Source organism: Castanea sativa, chromosome 11 (assembly GCF_040712315.1).
Source record: "Castanea sativa cultivar Marrone di Chiusa Pesio chromosome 11, ASM4071231v1".
In the NCBI taxonomy this organism is placed as follows: Eukaryota; Viridiplantae; Streptophyta; class Magnoliopsida; order Fagales; family Fagaceae; genus Castanea; species Castanea sativa.
The window spans coordinates 49602127-49620543 of record NC_134023.1 but is presented as its reverse complement, the minus strand read 5'-3'; the positions used below and the strand labels follow the sequence as shown (position 1 = coordinate 49620543).

The 18417-nt window shown below is 32.5% G+C and overlaps 1 pseudogene; it reads left to right on the top strand.

Annotated features, from left to right (window-relative positions):
• Positions 1 to 2849: 2849 nt before the first annotated feature.
• On the top strand, positions 2850 to 8995 carry LOC142615508 (aspartic proteinase CDR1-like; annotated as a pseudogene).
• Positions 8996 to 18417: the final 9422 nt, after the last annotated feature.

The window sequence follows — 18417 nt, the reverse complement described above, 5'->3', positions numbered from 1 at the left end:
AACCATCATAGCTCTTAGAAATATTATTTAGATTCATTAATTTGATAAGGACAGATCTAACAAATCATAAGCTTAGTTTAATATATCAAAGTAATAACAGTATTTGGATTGAAATCAAGTACTGATGAGAATTCATTTTTTTTTAATTAAAAAAGTACAGATGAGAATTAAAAAATGTATTTTTTCCTTGAAAAAGAGGAAATAAATTAAAATTTTAGCAATAAAGAGATTAAAAACTTTTGGTATTAAATAAAGAAATGGGAAATATACATACATATTCAAATATTCTTAATATGACCTGAGCCCCTTGGTGACTCCGCCACTGTCAATTGTCAATAATTTCCCCATTAGTTTATTTTCTCTTGCTTAAGAGTGTATTTGTTTGGAGGTGAAATAAGATGGATGGAAAATATTGGAGAGAAAATGAGAATTTTTTTTTTTTTTTAGAGTCTGTTTGGTTAGGTGGGGAGAAAGGAAAATAAATGGTGGGGCCTAGATGTTTTCTCCCTGAGTTCACTAAAAAGCTCTCCCCAAAATGGAAAGAAAACTAAAGGCAAAAATTGGACATTATTTTTGGACGAAAATGCCCATGTGCAATTGCACATGGGCTTTATCCACATTGCTTTTTTTTTTTTTTTTCACACTTTTTTCTCTTTTCTTTTTTCTTTTTTTCCTCTTGGACGTTGCTTGCATCTTTTTTTTTTTCCCTGGACGTTGCCTGCCTCTTTTTTTTTTCTTTTGATTTACTGGGCAGGCTTGTCCACTATTTTTTTTTTCTTTTGCTTTCTTGTGTTTTTTTTTTCTTTTTTGTTTAGATGTGATTTTTTTATGGACATGATTTTTATATTTTAATAAATTTAGGTGGTTGATTTTTTTTTGGTTGTTTATTACTTTTTTTTTTTAATTGGGCATCATTTTTTAACAATGGTATATGCATAAATTTATACAAACTCACTTTTTCATCCCTCTATTTTCCCACTTTTCAATCCTCTCACCGTTTTCTATCATTCCACTTTTTCATCTCTCGAACAAAACGGACCCTAAATGTTCTCTTCAATTCCATATTTTTAGGTAACTTTTTTTTTCTTCCTTTCTAGAATCAATTATAAGGAATTTATACATTTATATCTATATAATATTTAAAAGTTGAAGCGTAACATTTATTATTGTTACGCTTCTATTGAGCTACACTAGTGTACCATTTTGGTCTATTCGTTCTACTTAAATTCATTTGGGACCATTTGGTCCATTTCAGTCCACTTGGGCCTGCTTGGTCCATTATGCTCTCTCTCTCTCTCTCTCTCTCTCTCTCACACACACACACACACACACACACACACACACACACACACAATTTTTCATTCCTCATTCTTGTAACTCTATTTTAGGTTGATGAATTTTTTAAGTTTTGTAATATCTTTACTTTGAGTTGATATGTTTTGGTGTTGTGTTTTTTGAATTTCATCACAAGTCCTTTTTCTCCCTCTTATAACTTTGCTTTGATTTTTGTTTGAGTTAATCTTTAGTTTGAAAGTGAGAATTTGAGTTTATATCAAAACAAAATCTATATGGCTATATATTTGAATGTGTCTATCAATTATTTGAGTAATAATAAATGTAATTATATGATAAGTTTTAATTATCATGATAATTCCCTTAAGAGAATGAGAAATTTGAAACTTAAAAATTTTTATTGTACAAAAATTAGGAAAATATAATACATAATAACAATAGTTAGAAGAATATGGACCATTTAGAATAACATCAATAAAAATACCAAAAATAATAAAATTATATATTTGTAAAAATAAAGATATAGAAATTACTTTTAGAAAATTTTTAATTTTTAGGGAGAAAAAATGATCTTCAATAAAATTTTTAAAGAAAATTATACATTATACCATATCTTAAAATAATTATATATTTTCATGCATTGCGTAACTCTGCGACTATTGAATGATAAATATCTCATTATAAATTTAATTAGTAAGATCAATTATTATGTGAAAGCAAAGTGTATTGTTTCGCTATACTCTCGAGAATAATTATTCTTATGGTGTTATATATATGTTGTAGGGAAAGACCTCTGGATAGCATTCTCACACAAGATTTATTGAAAAAATATTGTAGCTATAGAAAGATCTCAAAAATAAATAAGGGTCATGCTAACAAGAATCCTTAATGTATTGGTTAACAATCCATTTTAGGAAAGTTTTGACACAACTTTTATAAGAAATGAAAAAACTTGTCAAAATATTAATTTTTTTTTTCTTTTTACATAAAAACTTTTTTTTAAGTAGATCATTCACCAATGCCTTAAGAGCATTCCTTAGCATTTCCCAATAAATAATAAGAACAAAGAAAACCCAAAAGAAAGTAAGACATCCCACACATAAAAGATAACACAAAGAATTTATGTGCTTTGACCTGTCCATAGAGCGAGTTGTGACATAAAATTGTGGTAAGCTTCAATACACTCACATGACACAATTACCAAAGATTAGGAACTACAACTCTACACATCAAAAATATAAAAACAAAAATTTAAAACCAAACACAAATCACCGTAGAGCACACATCAAAGAGAGAGTGCTGCCTAACAAATTTGCGGCACTCATAAATGCTTCTTTTTTTTTTTTTGGGGTCAAACCCGTAAGATATAGGTAAGAGCCAACTCGGGTAGGAGACCTTTGATATTTGGAATTCCAATTCAGTACATCATGGCGCAATTATAGTGTGCACGAACAAAGACTCGTTGTGGAAATCTAATAGAAGCCAGTGACTCACAATATATACACTTAAATCCAGCACAATTTCATCATCACCACCTTTCCAACAATCAATCAATCATGGCATCTCATAGTCATTCACTTCTGTCTTTTGCTGCACTGGAAACTTCATTCTCCATTGTCGTGCCTTGTAGCTTCTCTGATCTAATTGAGGCTCACAATGGAAGCTTTAGCGTGGATATCATCCACCGTGACTCTTTGGACTCTCCCTTCTACAACCCTTTAGAAACTCATTCATAGCGCATAGCCAAGGCCTTGCTACGTTCCATTAACTATGTCAATCATTTTAAGCCAACTTGACGTAGAACAGACAATACAAGCTTTCCTGGAGCAGTAAGGGCACCAGAAGTCACATTGCAAGATCAAGAGGGGTGCCAATAGAGGCCATCAGAGTGACGATGTCAGAATTGCATAAAATTGGGAGGTTAAAGGGAAACGATATTTTGATCCAGACTCGAGCGTTACCTAAATTTAGATAAATTCCTTCGTTAAGGCCCCGAAAATAGTGTTTTTGCTATTTATAGTGATATTTGTTTTTCCTTAATAACTTTTAGTTTAAAAGTCAGAATAAGTTCCTGTTTGTTTTGGGACGACTCTTAAGGTCAGTAGTTTCAATTTTTACAATGATTTCATTTTTGCTATTTTTGGTAAAATCACTATTTTACCACTTAATTACGTGATTAGCATAAATTAGGATTTCTAGGTGTTGTCCTAGTCGCCCTAGGGTTTCTTTTATTAATTAAACATATTGTAGCCTCTAGGACAATTCAGTTTTCAGATTTATAAAAAAAATATAGACTTTGTCTTACGATGTTAGAATTACATAAAATTTGGGAGGATGAAGGGAAATGACATTCTTATCCAGATTCAAGATAACTCGAGCGTCACCTAAATTTAGAGAAATTCCTTCGTTAAGGCCCCGAAAACAATGTTTTTGCTATTTGTAGTAGTAATTGTTTTTCCTTAACAACTTTTAGTTTAAAAGTCAAAATAAGGTCCCGTCTGTTTTGGGACGACCCTTAAGGTCAATAGTTTCAATTTTTGCAATGATTTCAATTTTGCTATTTTTGGTAAAAATCACTATTTTGCCACTTAATTACGTGATTAGCGCGAATTAGGGCTTCTAGGCATTGCCTAGTCACCCTAGGGTTTCTTTTATTAATTAAACATATTGTAACCTCTAGGGAAATTCAATTTTCAGATTTATAAAAAATACAGGCTTTGTCTTATGATGTCGGAATTGCATAAAATTTGGTAGGTTGAAGGAAAACGACATTATGATCCAGACTTGAATTATCTCAAGCGTCACCTAAATTTAGGCAAATTCCTTCATTAAGGTCCCGAAAACAGTGTTTTTACTATTTATAGTTATATTTGTTTTTCCTTAATAACTTTTAGTTTAAAAGTCAGAATAAGATCCCGTCTGTTTTGAGACGACCCTTAAGGTTAGTAGTTTCAATTTTTGCAATTATTTCAATTTTGCTATTTTTGGTAAAAATCACTATTTTTCCAATTAATTACATGATTAGCGCAAATTAGGGTTTCTGGGCGTTGCCCTAGTCACCCTAGGGTTTCTTTTATTAATTAAACATATTGTAGCCTCCAAGGCAATTCAGTTTTCAGATTTATAAAAAATATAGACTTTGTCTATTTCTCTCTAGTGAATTCCAAAACTCTATCACCTTGTGGATTCAATGAACCCCTCATGCATTTGAGGTTTTCATTTAGAAGATAACGTGTTTAGTTTCCTTTTCCATTTAGAAAGCAACGAGTTTGTTTTCTTGTAGCTTCTACGACATTACAACTTCGTTAGTCTCTCCCGATTCGGCCCAATCAGATATAATCTCAAATAGGGGCAAATACCTAATGAAATACTCAATTAGTATGCCACTAGTCCCAATACTAGGCATTGCTGATACGAGTACGAGTAGTGATTTGATTTGGCTACAGTGCAAGCCTTACACTAAGTGCTCCATTCAAACAGCTCCACCTTTTTATCCTGAAATGTCCACAACTTACAAAAGCATTTCCTGCACTTCATCACAATGTGAATCTCTAGCAAAAACATCATGCTCCAACGATGGAACAAGTTGCCAATATTCCATCTCTTATGGCGACGATTCATTTTTCTCAAAGGGAGAACTTGCTATGGACACTCTCACTCTGGGATCAACAACAAGCCGTCTATGCCTCTCCTAGAAACTATCATAGGGTGTGGACATGATAATGTTGGAAACTTTGATGACAAAGGTTCCGACATTGTTGGTATTAGGAGTGGGGCGGTTTCCCTTGTTTCCCAATTGAGTTCATCTATTGGTGGCAAGTTCTCTATTGCTTGGTGCCATTAACTTCAAGAGACAAAAAATTAAGCAAATTGAATCACTTTGAAGGAGTTCATCTCTATTCGGGTCGTAGAACCATGTCTACTCCATTAGTCCCCAAAATTCTAGACACCTTCTATTTCCTAACACTCAATGTTACACCTCAAACTCAAAAGGGACCAAAGCATGAGAAAAGTATCTAAAAAGTACTTGTAGATTTTTCCTTTTCGACAATTCAATCCAAAATGCATTATCAAAGTACTAACATCAAGAATTATCATAATAATTTCATTAATGATACTCTCAAAGTAAGTCAGAGTTCTATGCAATAATTATAAGGACCATTGGCTACAAAAGAATGGAGGTCTAAATAAATACAATTACATATCATTAAGGGGTAATTACACATAACCTACCTATGGTTTGAAAAGTATCATTTAACCCACTTGTGGTATGTTTCATTTGTTTTCCGTAATACACCTCTGTTAAAATAAGGGGTAGATAGGTATTTTTGCTCAAATTTTATGTCTCTTTCCTCCCAAAACAAAAAATAGAGCAAAAATCCAAGAGAAACAAGATTAAAAATGTGGTTTTTGTCTCTCTCTCCATTCACACAAATTTTGAACATGGAGTGTAATTTGTTTTGTTGTTTTGGTGTGTGGTTTGGTTTATTTAATTGCTGAGAAATGAAAAGAGTATGAAAATTAGTTTGTGCATTGTTTGGGTTCTGAGAAAATAGGAGTGAGAGAAGAACATAAATTAGAGATTAATTGGGGGAAGGTGTTTTTTAGATTGTCTTGCAATGTGGGACATTGGACTTTTAGAGCTAAAACTTAAGCTAGAAATTATTGGTCTATTCTGATTTGTATTGGTTCTTTTTCATTTTCTGTTTGTGATGGAGTTTGCCAAAGGGTTGAGGGAGGCAATGGAGCTTAGGATTTTTATTTTTTTGGGTATGTTCTTCATATTCAAAATTTGTGTGAATGAAGAGAGAGACAAATTTCACTTTTTGATCTTGTTTCTCTTGCATTTTTGCTCTATTTTTTGTTTTGGGAGGAGAGAGACATAAAATTTCAGCAAAAATACCTATTTATCCCTGATTTTAATAGAGGTGGGTTACGAAAAACAAACGAAACATACCATAGGTGGGTTAAGTGATACTTTTCAAACCACGGGTAGGCAAAATGATTTTCGCCCAAACCACAGGTGGGTTATGTGTAATTACCAGTATCATCAACTTGTCCCATCTGTGGAAATAAAGTCATAACCACTATAATATGTAAAAGTATGAGTCAAGCCTATCCTAGGATATACACCATCTAAATATCTCCATCACAAAAGTCCAGCCTCCATCACTAGTTAGTCTAATTACTGCTAGCCACAAAACCTGCCTCACAATGATCGTTGCCTACTCTGAAAAAGTTTGTAAAAGAATTGGATGAGATAGAGCCCAGTAAGTAGCATAATTAATTGGGGTGGGGGAAATACATGTTTCTTGATGATGAATAGTTTACAAAGCATGATTTAGTTTGAGAAATTTCAATCTGAATACTGCAATATCATTTTCAATAATAATGTGACAAAATGATTAAATAATGAAACACAGTTTATCAAAGTAAATACCCTGAAATTATATACCATAATCTTTGAGCACTAACAATATAATTCCAAAGCCATAAAATCTAACATAAGGTAATTTATCACAAATATGTCACACTATCACATAGACCGGTCAGGGGATCCACCTATTCACAATTGGCATTATATTGTCCTCTCTGTTATGTAGTCTCTTGGCCCCACGGGTAGTAACCTCACCTATACTCTCAAGGTTTTGTCTTTTCCCCATAAGCAGTAGGGAGAATGCGTTAAAGAGGATCTCTTTTGCATGTGGTCTTTTGGCCCCATGGGCAGCAGCTTCACCCACACACAATCAATGAACCTCTTCCCCTCATTGGCAACAAGGAAGAACGCGTCATCCAATGTTAAAGGACACTAACCTAGATTTGGTTCTGTTGTCACAAAGACTACAGAACTAAATTGGGTGATCACTCACACATGACATAGAGTTAAAACCACATAAAGCTCACATATTACATTTACTTTCAATACATAGTTTATATCTAGGTAGTTTCAAAAAAACCTTAAACAACCAAAACTTCCGTAAGTTTGTATGGTTTTCAACTTCATTCTTTGTCAAAAAGATTTTATATCAATTTCCCAAATAATACAAGTTGAGACAAAACATCTTTAGTATTTCCAAACCATAATTCCATGAACTCCATTATCAAAGGAATTTTAAGATGCTTTTCTTTTCCATGCGAGATATTCATGTATTTCCCTATATGCAATATTAAACATGATTCTCTTTCATATATAATCATATATAGTAGGGTAACAACTCAACAATTTTTAAGAAAATATAGTTCAACAAATAATTTTTGAAAATGTGTTTAACCCAAAAACAACGTTTATACAACATGGTTATTTTCCACACAAAAAAAAAAAATCCCATTAAAAAGCTACTTATATTACAACCCGCAAAAAGCTTAATTCTCCAAGCTCCAAAGGAGATTACTTAGAACCTAAACAATATCAAGCAAACCTATCACAATAAGCATAAAGCTTGAAATTGTATCTAGATACAAATTAGGAATTGCCAAATAAGCACTTAATTAGGCAAGCGTAGTATTTAGCCTAAAAAATAATATTTTCCACTTCCGAAGTTTCTCAACCAATTTATTTACAAGGCATAGACTCCCATTATACCCATGAATCATCCAAGGTATTATCTCTAGCATCAAAACTTCAACAATTTACAAGTAGTTTCCACATGATTTATGTAAATATCAACAAGAAACCCATGACATCAAAATCATAATATTCTTTAAGACAAACAATTTGATTCTTAAACTAGCTCCAAATAATTAATAAAATTATATTCATCATCTATTTCACGTTAAAAAACCAAAACCTCCAAATCTCCACCACTTAGATAGTTACCATTGTAAAACTATAAACCCACTCATCAAATAATTAATTCCACTAATACAAAATCCATATATATAAACACATGAATATCACTTTCAAAGTTCATAAATCACATGAGTATCATTATCAAAGCTCAGATAAAAATAACCTCAAGCAAAAGTATAAAATAACCTCAAAAAAATTAGAAACTTTTACCTCAAATAAAAGATGCGAAGGGGCTCAGAGGTTCTTAAGGATTTTTCGGTGATCTTGCTAGAAAAATGATGGTGGAGATGATGGTGTTGAGTGTACCGGTGAGAGAGTGAGGGAGTGAGAGGAGTGTTTGAGAGGGGCTGGCCAAGTGATAGTGTGAGAATGTGTGGTGGGGTAGGTGGGGGGCATGACACTAAAAATCTAACCACATCTTCTTCTTCTTTTTATTTTTATTTTTTTATTAACTTGGGATGTTACACTCGAAGCAATGAGTATTGGCAGCATAAGATTAGAGTTGAGCGGTTCTTCTGGGTCTGGAGGGCAATATTGTCATTGAGTCAGGTACAACATTGACAATGTTGCCAAAAGAATTCTACTCCAAGTTTGAATCAGCAGTAGCAGAAGAAATTAATTTAGAGCGCGGTGATGACCCGAGTCACGTTCTAAGTCTTTTTGCAACAAGCTCGCGTCAGATTCTATAGAAATTCCTATTATCACAGCTCATTTCACCGGTGCAGATGTGAAGCTGAATCCAGCCACAACCTTCGTTCAAATAAATGAAGAACTTGTGTGCTAGGCTTTTCTTGCTAATAAAAAAAATTAGCATCTTTGGTAACTTGGCCCAGTCCAATTTGTTGGTAGCTAGGCTATGACCTTGTGGAGAAAACTGTATCTTTCAAGCCAACGGATTGCATCAATCTCTAAGATGGAAGTTAAATTGCATGCTTTCGCCTTTATTTAGTTTTATCTATCATTTGAATAAGCATGAATTGCGTGGGTTCCATGTGCCTAAAGCCTCTATATGTGTTTTTTGGCTTTTGCTGGAGATCACAGTTTTGGTATGGGATACATATATGCTGCCTTCAGTTCTAGTATGGAGATAGATGGGTGCATGAAATGTTGGATATGATACCTGATGTGATTTAGTTGATTATTTCTTTGAAAAATTCTAAGACCACATAAAATGACAAAATTTGTGCCACAATTGTCCTATGGTAGATTGTGAGTAGTGGAAAAAAAGTGGTAAGTCCATGTGAAAATGACAAACAGTCATTCATAGTCTGATACATAAAATAGTTGTAGTAAAAGTTGTATAAATTATATGGTATTCGAACTACTCTATTTCTTTTAGTTCTTTCATGTGAGGTTAGAAATGCCTTAGGTTCCACCAAATGTAAGTACATCATTGATGGTATCTTGTTAGTTGTTTCACCTCCATAACTTTTTACGAGTTGAAATATCTTGTTTTACCTAAATGTGAGAAAAGTTTGCTTTCACTCTCTACATTTATGCTATGTTTGGAAGTTTGGAGGGAGAGAATAGTAGAGGGGAGGAGAGTAGAGGAGAATGATTACCATCTACCTTATTTGAATGTTTTAAAATTAAGTAAGGAGAAGGAGAATAATTTGTCCATTCTCTTGTTTGGATGTTTTAAGAATTAGGAAACGATAAAATATATTTAAATAGACAAATTTACCCCTATTTGAAAATAAACTTGCAACATTGACCTATGATTAATTTGTTAGATTAAGTAAATATAATATTATATGGCTTAGCACAGTTTTACTGGTTAATTTATCAATTTGCTACTCCTTGCCAACCAAAAAACAGGTTCAAGAAGTAGTTGATTAATTATATAATATATATTTCTAAAAATAAAAAAGCTGTAGAATATGTGTATATATATATATATATATATATATATATATATATACACATATATATATATATATATATATACACACACACACATTAGTTGCTAATTCGTGCGATGCATGGAAAATCTATTGAATATGAGAAGTTGTTTTATCCTCCTATAATCCCATTTATTTTCTTTAAACCTACACGCCAACCTCCTCTACAATACAAGAAGATGTGAATGATAGAACCTACAATATGATATAATTCAGTGCTTAGCACATTGTGTAATTATGAACTCAAATTCATTGTTTCAAACTTTCAATACCATTATGGTTTTACATGCAGCAGCTGCTCTGGATGTGGCAATATATCCTTAAAAAATAGCAACATAAGCATTTGACAAAGGGAAGGAAATCCTAAATGACAACTCTTCCTAGAAGATTTGCCAACTTATGCAAGGCGTTTGGAGCAATCATAATCGATGATGAGATCTACATCTCTATCCTAGTTGCACCCACAAGAAATCTAGGTTTGAATCGTATGAAAGCCATAAAAACTTATAGGTAAAATGCCACACACAGTTTGCTCTATTATTAAGATTTGAAGGTTCAGTACATGATCCTATGAAATGCTTCCATATTCTCTTTAAATTTGTATTGGCCCTAAGCTCCACCAGCATAAAAATCATAGTGCTTTTTTTTGGAAGGACTTCCCTACCCAATTATTGGAACTCTTTCACATTAACTGCCCTACCAGATGTTTGTGCTTCAAGAGGAGTATGTTGACTGACTTTGTTTAATTATAATATTCACTTTTAGCCATTGCACTACAATCCACAAATAGTCCTTCCTGCCGTTTTTGAACTTTGAGTGCTGATACGTGCCTCATTTAGAAAGGTAAAAAAGAATCAAGATCATGCACAGTAAGACTTTGGAGGCGCCTCCTAGAGTGATACCACTTGAAAAAGATGTTTTATTTTCATGAATATCATTAATCATTACTCAGAAAAGATAGAAAGTACAGTTTCTTAAATTTAATGGTATGTGATACACGCTTGCCTCAAATCCCCAAGTCTTAGTCCAAGCCTCCTTTTGAGTTTGGCTTAGGCATTTTGTCAAACATTTTGAGGGTGATAAAATTGGCCACTCTTTACATGCGATGAACAACTACCAAAAAATACTAAAATTTCCTTTCATTCTTCCTAACTTTTGAAAAAGGTTTTCCACCATTCATGTTGACTTCTCACCCAGCAACAAATTTGTGTTTTTATCTTAGCCATCTCTTGTTTACAGCTAAATTTGCTGTAAGTTCTCTGTCTACCTCCATTTGTGCATAATATATTTACTTTTTGAGAAGAGTAATTGAAAGGATTGGGCATAGATTTGGAGGCCGGTCTTGGGTTTTGATCCTAGGGGATGTGATGCAGAGAAAATTGTCCACGTTTGGTGAGAATATTGCAAACTAAAAAACAGAAACAATGGAAAAACTCAAAAGATATGATCTTTATAGATGGATAGAGTTGAATCTGAAAATTAGCAAGCCAAAAACTACAGTCCCCCCAAAATCAACCCAAAGCAATCAAACTTCGAATCCAAATTTGAGTTTCATAATGATAAATTGAGCTGTGCAGTAAATTTTTTTTTTCTTTTTAAGATACAAATCATTATCTTTGTCATTGTTGACAAAAGAAGGGAAGAAAGAGAGAGAGAGAGAGAGGGAGGACTTCGACATTGAGAAGAGAAAAAAGGGGAGTAGACTAGAGTTCAAAGATGAGAAGGAACACGAAAAAAATTTATCAAGTAATCTACAACTTAAAATAAGCATTAAAAAATTAATTGAAAAATTGGTGCTTATGTGTAAAATTGTAGAGCTAGCAGAACCTTCGATTATATATATATATATATATATATATATATATATAAAGGTATGAAAGTCACCAAGAGTGATCAACTTCATGGGTTGGCTCTTTCCTATTCAGTCCGTCACTCATGATAGATATGATTCATTCTACCATTGCTACATAGCCTACATTGCACATTAAAAAAAAAAAAATTATGAATCATTCATATATATGAATGATTACAATTCCTGTGGATGTTTTTATTGTAAATAAAATCAAATTTATTTGCAAAACACAATGTAACCCTCCAATATAGCCCTCAAATAGAACATGGAAAAACAAAAGAGCATGAAATCCAAAAAAGAAAAGAAAAGAAAATCCTATGAACATTTCACCACAACCTTGGTTTGTTCTCCAGTTGTTCTATCTTTTCCATAAAGCTCAACCAATTTGTCGTAGTTTAGAATTGGTTTGTTCTTAAACTCTTTTGCTTTAGGTTTAGCCTGTTTAAAAAGGACAACAAAATAAGAATTATCAAAAGTATGAATCCACAACCAAAGTTTTGTTGTACTAATATTACTAGTAAGGTTAAGTGTAAAATTTCTATTGTCATCAACAAACTATGAGTTAATAAGGCAGCAAATTTGTGCATTACAAATTTACAAAATTTTTTGAATTAAGCAAATACCACAAAGTCATACATCATGGCTCCCTATGTTTTGTTAAGCAGGTGCAAGAATATCATTGCAACCATTCAAACATTCTAGATTTCAGTCCTCAACACTACAAAGAAGTTGGAAGTTATCGTAAAGATTTAGACCTCTTAACACAATATGTTTCACCTAATATTAAGCCAAGTTGATTAACAAATTTGTTAATTAAAACTAGGTTTAACAAATATGTGTAAAACAAATATAATGCGGAAAGTAAAGAACACAAAGATCTGATGACCCAAGAAAACCAAACCGATAAAAAACTTGGAAAGGATTTAACTTATCTATCATCAAGGTAAAACTGATCCACTATGAAAGAATTGAAGTTTGTATAATAGAACTTAGACCATTAACATTCTATTACCACCTCGAGTAGAAAACTTACTACTACGACCACGTGACAGCTCCAAGTTCACGGACTACTTCTTTCTTTGATCCTCTGCAACCATAAGTTCTTCTATTTGTGACTTTGAGATTCCACTCAAAGATTTCAGATCTTTTTTAAGTTCTTTTTGTAGCAACTGAAGCGATCACCAAGTTCTTAACATGAATCTTGATCTTAATAACCCTAAATGTGTATGAAGGTAAACAACTCTAAATCTCACAAGAGATTCAACACACAGCACATCAAAGATTTCTAAAACGTAGTTAGGGTATTTCTTTTTATATGTGAAGTAAAACATAAAACTCTCACGTCAAACAGGTTTGAACTGAATTGAAAATTCTGCAGAAAATTAATTCTGCATGATCTTGATCGATCGAATCTAATTTTCGATCGATTGAGCCTTGCAGAATTTGTCCAATAATTTCTGCAATCACTTGATTCTAATTTTACAATTAAACATACTTTAAGCAAGCCTAAATCTAGACTCTATGTTTTGATCATGGTTTGCCAACACATTACACATTGAAATTCTAATATATTAGTCCCTAAGGTCTTAGAATCTAATAGTTACAAATGACAACACTTCACAATTCTCAAGGGAGTATCAATTGAAATTATTTAGAAGGACCAAAGGTTAAAAAAAAGAAAAGAAAAAAGGAAACGTGCCTGCAAAGAACAAAAACATTTCACTTTCAATTTCTTTACTTAACACTTTAATTTAGAATCATCTAAACCCTCTTGTTAAGTTGTTAATTGAATATAAGAACAGACACAAAGCACGCAGCAAAGTTAAAACTTAAAACTTGGCTTTGTCCTCTCAACATTGGAGCTTCCAAGAAAAAAATAACAACTCTATCTCTATCTAATAATTATCTGCCCAAGCTACCCGGTGTTGGAACTCTTTCCTTCTATCTCAAGCACCCTCCTATAATGTAATCAAGCAAAACAATGTAACATTCAAAAGACTTCTAAGTTGCATGTTTTTAAATGTAATGCAAGGCAATAAAAGAACTCTTAACTTAAAACAGAATACAATGCAGCCAAACGATAATTCATACTAGCAGTTAATATATTCTGATATTCTACGCAACTAAGTGCTATTATTGCTATAAATCACATGCCATTTACTGAAAGCCAAACATGTCAAGGCTGGCACACCATTTTTGTTGAAAATTTAGTTAATTATGCACAGGTATTATTGAATAGTATGGTTGATAAAATTGATAAATAAGCAGCCCCATAACTTATATCATTTATGTTAAGCAATTTAAAACTATTCAAACCTTTATATGAAAATGGTCTCTCGGAAGCTGTAGGCCGAGAGTAACAATCTAATAACAGGACACACCATTTTGAGCAACTCTTTGAAACTTTAAAATTTTAGTTTAAAAACCCTCAAGTCAGAAACTCATTCAGCTATAAAATCATAAATAAGTTATGATAATACAATTTCTTAATATTCTCATAAATATTTTCCCAAAAAGTGAGGAACTCATGACAGATTATGACAATACAATCTCATAATATTCTCTTAAATATTTTCCCAAAGAGAAAAAGGAAACAAAGGCAGTCCAGGACCTGGTAGAAAACAAAGCCTAGATCATTTCATCTTCCGTAACACTGAAAGGCAGAGACAAGCACGCTTTCAGATAAATATTGTTGTTCATATTAGATAACAAAGAGATGAGCTGAAAATAAAGCACACGAACTATAGTTCATCCATATATCACGAACTAATAGGCTTGCAAGTTTTTAGAGACAAATAAACAAGAAACACAAATCCATATATAGCTACAATCAACATGTAGATACAAATTTATGCAAGTTCACAATCTAGACAAACTCAAGCACCCACTTACAAATAACATGTTATTACCCCCATAAATCACAATTAATAACAAATTACCCAATAAAATCACAATTATAAGAACATAGTTATTTGATCCAACTCAAAAGAAACCCATGAAACATAAAGAAAAACAGAGTTTACCTCTAAGAGAGAAAGCTAAGCATGAGAGAGAAGAGTGAGAGATAGTCCGAGAGTGAAGAAGTCGTGTGAGAGAGAGAAGGGCAGATGAGCCAGTGTGAGAGTCTTTAGAGTTGAGAGAGATTTGAGATAAATTTTTTAACATTACAGAGGTATATAGTTTGTAATTTTGTTAATATGTTAAGGTATTGGGTAATTCATTTGGTCAAGAATTTCTGTACTCTACTTTCCTTCCAAATTTCTTCAATTTGGAGAATTAAAAATGAGGGGTTCGAAATAGTTAGAATCCCTCCAAATCTCTCTCCCTCCTCTCTTAAAAAAAAAATCCAAACAAGATAATTTAAGTTACTCTCCCTTTTTTTACTTTACTCTCCTCTATTTCTCCTCCATCCAAATAGAGCATTAATCTCTCTACTATCACATTTTGTTTTAAACCAAACAGAACACTCGATCGGATACCAAAAGAATAAATAAATAAAGTACTCATTGCTTTGTGACCATAATATCATAATATGCTTGATAGTAACGAGATGCATTGTAAAATAGCTCAAAAAAAAAAAAAACGATGACAGTTATAGTTGTTTAATAAATATGTAAACTTCAATAATTCTAATATTCTTATTGTGGCAAACTCGAACTGTTCATGCACACTACAACTTGAGAGGTAGAGAGATGCTTATATAGTGGGCATCTTTGATAACCAGACCACAATTTGAACCAGAAATAGTCTTTAGTGCAGATACAATAGACAAACCAAAATGATATACCAGAAAAGTCTACACAAAAATGTACACCAACAGACAAAAGATTTGTCAGTTCTGCATGTTTTCATGATTTTGTAAGCTTCTTGATGAAACTGCTGGGTCTACAGTTCCTGAATCTTTCACCTTGCCCTGCTCTACATCTATGCTGGGTTTACAGTACCTAAAATGAGAGGAGTTGGCAAAATATTATCTTTTTTAAACAAAGAAATTTCATAGAAAACAAAAGCACAAATTTTGAGTATATGTATAAATTAATCAGCATAATAAAAAGAGTTAAGGTTATGATGGAAGAGTACCAACATAAAGATTTTCTTCACTTTCTGTTAGAGTTTGTGTAATTCATACTCAATGAGAAAAAGATAAAGGTGTAAATCATATTTATACCTAGTATCTTTACACATTCTTTTCTCTTTTTACTTCTATTGCTTATATTTATTAGTCCTTTGTAGATCAATATTTAGAGTTTGAAGTCTTTTATTTATTGGTGTCACAAGGGTGCTTTCTATCTGCTCCTAGTTAAATACTTAGGGTCTGTTTGGTGAGTAATTTCAAACTCACATTTTCACATTTTAAACAATATTACACACTTTTTCACACATTTTTTCACCCACACATATTTCAAAAAACTATAAAAATCACATCTCAAACTACTCTACCAAACACCTTGTTAGTTTCTATGTGCTTTCTATTTGTTTTGTCAAATGTTAGAAAGAGAACACAGGTCATAACTCTAGTAGAATCGAACTATTTGACATTACCCATGTGCAAGCTAATGGGCAAGTAGTATATGAACCAACATAAGATGCATTGGAATAAAATCTTCTAATGGCGTATTGCATTTATGAACCTAGCTTATTATGTATGTACATTTTTCTAAGTGTAAACGACATCTAGAAATTTACGTTTGATTGTTGTAAATAGATCTTTAAGTTTGTCATGAATGATTGGTCAATAGTCTTGCTTGATCTTGATACATGCGTAGATTTGTGCCTATATATCTTCTCACATTTTTTCTTTTTCAAAGAGATCTACAAATGTCCATCTCTTAAAGGTGAAAAGAGCTAAAAAAGTCTTGCTTCAAAAATTAGTTTGACTAGAAAAAAGTGGAGAAAATATGTATTAAAATGATGGTGCCAAAGCCAAAGGTGTATTTGTCAAAAATATCAAAAAGTTCATAGCATCATTTGTCAAAAATCTGAGTTGTATTTGATCAAAAGTATGCAAAATGGAAGCCAAATGAAAAACCTTCAATCAAATGTAAACACTTTGATGAGGGGTCATATATGTTCATTTCTACAAATGAGATAGGTCACTTGTTTTCGTATCAATTGTGTATGACTTAATTGAATTGATCATTGAAGTTTCATACAAGAATATGAATTAGTTCATACTTGATTCACGCACACACAACACACAAGTCTAATATTCAATGAATACTTATTTCATTTGTGTAATTATACGTGTTCAAATGTAATATGTGTATACTCAATTTCTTGATGTTCAAACTCAAAAAGATTTTTGAGTATTTTATATGTTTTTTAAAGTGTTTTTATGTACCTTTTTTCTGTTAAGAGTTTTTCCAAACAATCCATTTTTTTGTTGTTGAAAAACTCCTTCAAATGCATTTTCTCGAGTAAGTTGTGAGTAAGAACCTCCCCGTGAAAATGAGGAAGCCTTTTTCAGTTTTTCTAGAATTTTACACAGAGAGTTTCGCGACTTCCTCGCGACTCTTTCACGAGAAGAAGCTTCTTGCAAAACCTGTCCTGTGCTTCAGAGGTCATTTCGCAAGTAGCTTTGCGAGTATCTTACCCGTGAAATGAGCGGATTTTTAGTTTTTAAAGGGCAAATAGTTAAGTTTTTCAAATCTATCTTTTTGCCTCTCAACCCAAAATACCTTTTCACTCAAAATCTCACCCAAATCTCAAGAACTTTCATCCCTAAGACTCATCTAAGGTATGTTTTAACATTTTTTTTATTCTTGAATCCATAGATTAAGTCTTAGATTCTAGGATTTCTAGAGTTGGGTTATTTTTGAAAGGGTTTGGGAAAAAATTATTTTCTTGCAAATTTTTTTAATTTTCTTGATTAGGCTGTCCCATTGTGTTTGTTTGTGTTTGTGTTGGCCCCAAGTTGCATTTTAACATGTATTTAGACAAGATTTCAACATGTTCATGTATTGTTTTACATGTTAGTGGTGTGTATGTAGTCTAAGTGTTTGATAAAATGTCTAACTGACATTTTCTTGTTGTTTTGGACTCCGATGAATACCAAACTTTGAGGTTTACCATGTTTTTACATTCTTAACATGTTTTAAATATTGGTTGTGTGTTTCACACATTTTGCCCCATGAGTGCCTTGTAATGCATTGTTCATGCCTCTCACATACACACCATAAGCACACTTGATGCACACTTGACGCATACACTTGATCACTTGACATGTTTTGCATTTCATTTTAGCTATATAAGTCTTGCTAGACCTTTAGCACTTAAAACATGATCTTGTGACTTTGTTTTATAGTTTTTATGCATTTTTAGGACCTTTTTGTTCAGTTTTATGGACTAACTTGTATCTAATCAAGTTTGTTTCCATGTTTTTGTTTGTTTGTTGTTTGCTTGTGTGGTTGTTCATTTTGCAGATGTATCGTCATTCCTCTCCCAGTAAAGAGCAAGTGATTGACCTCACATCATCTCCTGTATCAAAGAGCACCCGTCATTCGTTTGGTGATTTTGACAACAAGAGATACAAGACTCTCTTAGATTTTCATTCTTTCTCCAACAACTTCGAGGGTGTACCT